The 6,053-nt window shown below is 35.6% G+C and overlaps 1 protein-coding gene across 1 annotated transcript in view; it reads right to left on the minus strand.

The window, feature by feature from the left end:
* The window catches only part of LOC144969685 (uncharacterized), a 56,288-nt gene extending 54,704 nt beyond the window's left edge, over window positions 1–1,584 (minus strand). The window contains exon 1 of the mRNA XM_078908837.1: window positions 1,251–1,584. The gene's annotated coding sequence lies outside the window, so the exon portion shown is untranslated. The remainder of the gene's footprint in view (window positions 1–1,250) is intronic.
* Between the last annotated feature and the right edge of the window lie 4,469 nt (window positions 1,585–6,053).

A 6,053-nucleotide genomic window follows, 5' to 3' on the forward strand; every position in this document is an offset into this window, starting at 1 on the left:
CTTCTCTCGGTAGCCGTCTTCTGTCAAATTATATCTCATCTGTAGCGCTTCCTTGACGGTATCGTAATCTTGTGCGGCAGCCGTTGATAATTGACTGTAACAGTACAACGCATGACCTGACAATAGCGTTGATAAATATGGGCCAGGACGACACATGGAAGTAACCAACTATCAAGATCATCTTTGCCGTCTGCGAATGGTGGAATTTGTGGTAGTTTAGATATCGGTTGTGCTATCATGTTGACAGATGTAGAAGAGGAGGAAAATCTAGCCATTTTCAATTCATACTGCATTCTACTTTCTCTTTCTCTTTCTCGTTTTCAAGTTCAAGCTTCAATCTCTCCATTTCGATTTGTCTTTCTTCGGTTAATCTTTCTCGTATGTATGCTTTCCTCTCCTCCACAGACAACTCCATCACGTCCTCCTCCCTACTATATCTCGCCAACGACTCCGACATCCCGATCTCAAATTATAATCACAATACAAATCACAATATTTATAAATATAGCTCACCTTTTTAATGGTTACAAATATTTTAGTTATACAATCTTTGGACGAGCTTCCAAATGTAACGACTCGGGGTTAGACTATGTTAATTCAATTTAATTATAATTAATAATATGGAAAATTGACAACAAATACATATTACGACAATCCAGGACGGAGTTATTCAGTAACTAGCTTAATACACAAACAGCGTCTTACGATGTTTATAAGTAACAAAAAGTGTAAATACGTTCACGCAGTTAACATTCACACTCACATGCAAAACATGCGCAACACAAGATGCGTACCGCTAGAAAGAACCGTAACATAACTAACCACAGCCGAACAATTCCAATATATTTCAATACATGTTACAATGATGATGATGATGATGATGATGATGATGATGATGATGATGATGATGATGATGATGATTATTTTCATGATAATGATATTAAACCTTGCACAATGTTTCAAATAAATATTTATCATTGACGTTGAGGAGGTTTTCGTTGTAATGGCGACATGTAATGGAGTGACAACAAAAGTTGTATTAGGCCTTTGTGTGATAATGAATATTTACATTAGTTTAGAATTTGGGGGTTGATAACGAGAATATTAAGATGATGACGACGACGACGACGATGATGATGATGATGATGATGATGATGATGATGATGATGATGATGATGATGATGATGACGATGAAAATGGTATGGTGAACATAACTTCACACAAATAAGTAGTTTTAAAGTATCACTCACCAGTACCCAGCAATGGATAGATATATAATCCTTCATTTCTTGGTTACAATATTTTTTCATGTATAAAATATTCCATTTTTACCCGTCTCAATCTCACTGTTTCGATGGTTAGTGTTATCCATAATCCATTACAATTTAATGTCGTCTTTTCGCCGTGTCTATAATTTAAAGTGCAATCAAAAACAGAACATTTTCGGTAACAATAAATGATAAAATTGTTTATTAGTTGCTTAAAATACATTATTGAATACATTGTACAAGGAAAATGAGCAATAAACAACAGCAATCCACAACTACAACAACAAAAATTAATGGTCACTCCAAGAAAATGAACAATAAAATAACACAACTACAAGTGGTGTAAGCAAGACTGAATTCGCAAAATTGCCATACGCGGAACTACTTAACTCTCGTATAATATGATATGCTAAGTGTTTGTGTCTGTATGTGTGTGTGTGTTTGTGTGTGTACGCGTACTCTAGATTTCTATGGTATGCGCTGGTGTGTTTGAGTCATGTCATTTAGTTACTGCCATACATATGAAGTGAGTAGAAAAGTGCCAGAAGACAATAGAGAATAAAAATTTTTTCGCGGCGGTGGTGGGGTTTGAACCTGCGACCTTATATACCGGAGCATACTCAATGTCTCAATCGACTCTATGTTATATGTTTGTGTTGAGAATATTGGCTATTAAGCTTAACTGCTGGTCAAAAATACTTCGCGATTGTTGTGTGCGAGCGAACCGGCGGTCTCCAGAAGTGGGTGAGAGAGAGCTCTAGAAATATGAATTGGGTTTGATACGAATATTTTTGTATTCGTGGATAGCTCACACGGTAGAGCCACGCTCTCACCTGCCAGGCGGAGTTGTCGTACCAATAAGGTCGCAGGTTCAAACTCCACCACCGCCGCGAAAATTTTTTTATTCTCTATTGTCTTCTGGCACTTTTCTACTCACTTCATATCTTGTTGTTACCAACATAAGTGCCTGCTCCACCCACTTTTCTGAGTTACTGCCATACCTTACTTGTAACCAGGGTAACTCAACTTCACCACTTCCCTCAGCTAAAAAACCCATGGGCCTTCCAGATTTTTTGGGCCACGAACTGCACGTCTCTAGATTGCTATGGCCGATATGCATTTGATTGATGATGAATGAAGTCGTCGTCACAACCGTGTCATTGCCATCATTATTATATTGTCTTTGTTTATCTATCATTGAAGATGGTTTTACCATAATGATGATATCTAATATTGTTGATTTTCACTGTTTCTATTATTATTATTATTATTATTGTTATATTACTATTATTATTATTATTATTATTATTATTATTATTATTATTATTATTATTATTATTATTATTATTATTATTATTATTATTATTATTATTATTATTATTATAATTATTATTATTATTATTTATTATTATACTATTATTATTATTATTATTATTATTATTATTATTATTATTATTATTATTAATAATATATTTTTGAACAGAATTTATTTTTTGCTTTAATCATTTAGGACCAGAAAACGTGCATTTCATACATTTTTTTGGAAACAAACAAACAAACAAAACACACCCAAAAACACACACACATACACACACGGGCGCACACACACACACATCTTTGATTTTGTCAACAAATTATTACTATACACATTTTGGCCAAAAACCTTATATTTCATCCATTTTGGCAAGAAACCTTATATTTTACACATTTTGGCCAGAAATCGTGTTGCATACATTTTGGTCAGAAATCTTATTGCATACATTTTGGCCAGAAACCTTATATTTCATAAATTTTGTCCAGAAACCTTATATTGCATACATTTTGGCCAGAAACCTTATATTTCATACATTTTGGCCAGAAACATTATATTTCATAAATTTTGGCCAGAAACCTTATATTGCATACATTTTGGCCAGAAACCTTATATTTCATACATTTGGCCAGAAACATTATATTTCATACAATTTGGCCAGAAACCTTATGATACATCTTGGCCAGAAACCTTATATTGCATACATTTTGGCCAAAAGCCACGAAACCCACTGAAACCCGCCGAAACCCGCCGAAACCCGCCGAAACCCGACAATATCGGGCAAAGTTATGGGAAGTATACAACTGTGGAGAGTGAACCTGAGACTCAGGGAAGTGTAAACCAGTCGGGAGTGAACCTGAGACTATGGTTATTGGTGGGTTTCGGCGGGTTTCGTAAAAAAGCATTGATTGCTTTTCTACGAAACCCTCCGAAACCAAACGAAACACGACGAAACCTGACAATATCAAGTAAGCAACAGTAGGGAGTGAACCTGGGACTCATGATGTGTCCACCAGTGAGAAGAGGATATCAGTGGAAAATGAACCTAGGACTATAGGAGATGGATACCAGTAGGAATTGAAGCCGAACTATAGTAGTTGTGTACCAGAGGAGAATGAACCTGACACTATAGGAGGTGGGCACCAATGGGGATTGGCTGTTTATAATTGTGTTTTTTTTTTGCTTGCATCTGGTCCTGGGTTTTGGACAGAATAGCCAGATCATATGCAAAATCCAGATCATCCAACTGTTTCCAGGAGGTTCACTGTATCCCATTTCTTCGCCCTTTTGGAGGTTTCCTACATTAGTCAATCAATGACAAGGATGAACAAGAATGGTGAGAGCAAGCATCCCTGTTTGACACCAGTCTTAATTTTAAAGCTGTCAGTAACCTGATCTTGCAACTTGATCCTTCATAATTTGCTTAATGAGGTTCACTATCTTTTCAGGGAGTCCATGATGTGCCAGAACTTTCCACAATGATCCTCTGTCAATACTGTCGAAATCCTTCTCGTAATCCAGAAAGTTGACAATAAGAGGAGAGTTCCACTATGACTCGCAGAGAGACAGTCTGGTCGGTTGAACGGTTTTTCCAAAAACCTGCCTGTTCGTCCCGCAGTTTAGCATCTGCTGCATTCTTAATTCTCTCTAGAATAATACAGTTGAAAGCCTTTCCTGGAATAGAGAGAAGAGTGATTCCTCGATAATTATTAACTCACTCAATCCTAGACATTTTGACTACTTTTCAAAATTGGTAAAAATGTATTAAAAATGAGCATGTGCATAGATAGTTTTATTCAACTATCATTAATATACAAAAACTAAAAACATTAGCTTTGATACTACGTCTATAACTTGTCTAAAAAAAATGTAATAAATAGGCATGGGGTAAAAGTAACCCTGGTAAACAACGGATATAGTCGGTGTTAGGGTTGAATGAGTTAAAACTATTGAGGTCCCCTTTCCTGATAAGATGTCCTTCCTTCCAATCCTTTGTGAATATCCCGTCATTCCAGATTGTCCCAAATAGTCCCCGGTTCACTCCCCTCTGGCGCCCACCTCCTATAGTCTCAGGTTCATTCTCCTCTGGTACCCAATTCCCATAGCCCCGGCTTCAATTCCCACTGGTATCCATCTCCCATAGTCCCAGGTTCATTTTCCACTGATATCCTCTTCCCATAGTCCCAGGTTCACTCTCCACTGGTGTTCACCTCCCTGAGTCCCAGGTTCACTCCCTACAGTTGTCTATTTCCCATAACTTTGCCGGAAAATGTCGGGTGTCGGCTGGTTTTGTAAAAAAGCATTGATTGCTTTTTTACGAAACCCGCCGAAACCCAGTCCCAGGTTCACTCCCCAATGGAATGGTGTACACTTCCCTGAGTCCCAGGTTCACTCCCCACTGATACCTACTTCCCATAACTTTGTCGGGTTTCGTCGGATTTTGGCGGGTTTCGTAAAAAAAGACACATCAGAAAGCTATTACTACACACATTTTTCCAGAAAACATTAAATCATGTATTTCTGTTAGAAAACATTCTATTTCACACATTTTGATCAGACTAAGTTTGCTTTACACAATTTAGAAAAAAAATGTAATGAAATAATAAATAAATAAAAAAACAAACACAAAACAAAAGCAGTAACAAACTTTTAATTCGCTAAATTTGACCCGGAAAGGTTCGTTAATACATTTAATTCTGAAAACTTTCATTTCACAGATTTTGGCCAAAGCATTTCCTAGTATATTTTAAACCAGGAATTTTTATGGTTTAAAATCTTTTAATTCCATACATTTTGACCAAAAGAAATACCCAACGACTTTTACTTCATACATTTTGGTCGGAAAACTTTCATTTCATGCATTTTTCAGGCAAACTTTCTTTCAATTTTTAGCCATTCACACATTTTGAACAGAAAATTAAATTTCATAAAATTTGGAGAGAATATTCATATTTCTTAAATTTTGGCTAGAAATGATTAAGTTACACATTGTGACCAGAAAACTTTTACTTGACACATTTCGGCCAGAAAAATTAAAGTCATGATATTTTGATAGAAAATTGGTATTTCATAAATTTTGTCCAAAGAAACTTTTACTTTACGAATTCTACCACAAAGTTTTGCTTCACACCTTTTGATTGAAAAACTTTCATTTCAGACATTTTGATCGGAATATTTTTTACTATACTACACAGTTTTATCAGGAAACATTTTGTTCGTAAACTTTGTCCAGATAACTACTGGTCTACAATCTTTTTATTTAAAAGAATTTGACCGGAAAGTATCACTTTCATACATTCTAACACACATACTTTTATTATATAAATTTTGGACAGAAAAATTTTGCTTCACTCATTTTGGCCAGGGAACTTTTACTTCACACATTTTAGCCACAAAACTTTTAACTGTTGATTTACACATTTTGACCAGACAGTTTTAAATTTACATAGTGTTTTGGTGAAAGAAAATTTGCT

Source organism: Berghia stephanieae, chromosome 3, assembly GCF_034508935.2.
Source record: "Berghia stephanieae isolate SIO BIC M18660-M18661 chromosome 3, UCSD_Bste_1.3, whole genome shotgun sequence".
Lineage (NCBI taxonomy): Eukaryota > Metazoa > Mollusca > Gastropoda > Nudibranchia > Aeolidiidae > Berghia > Berghia stephanieae.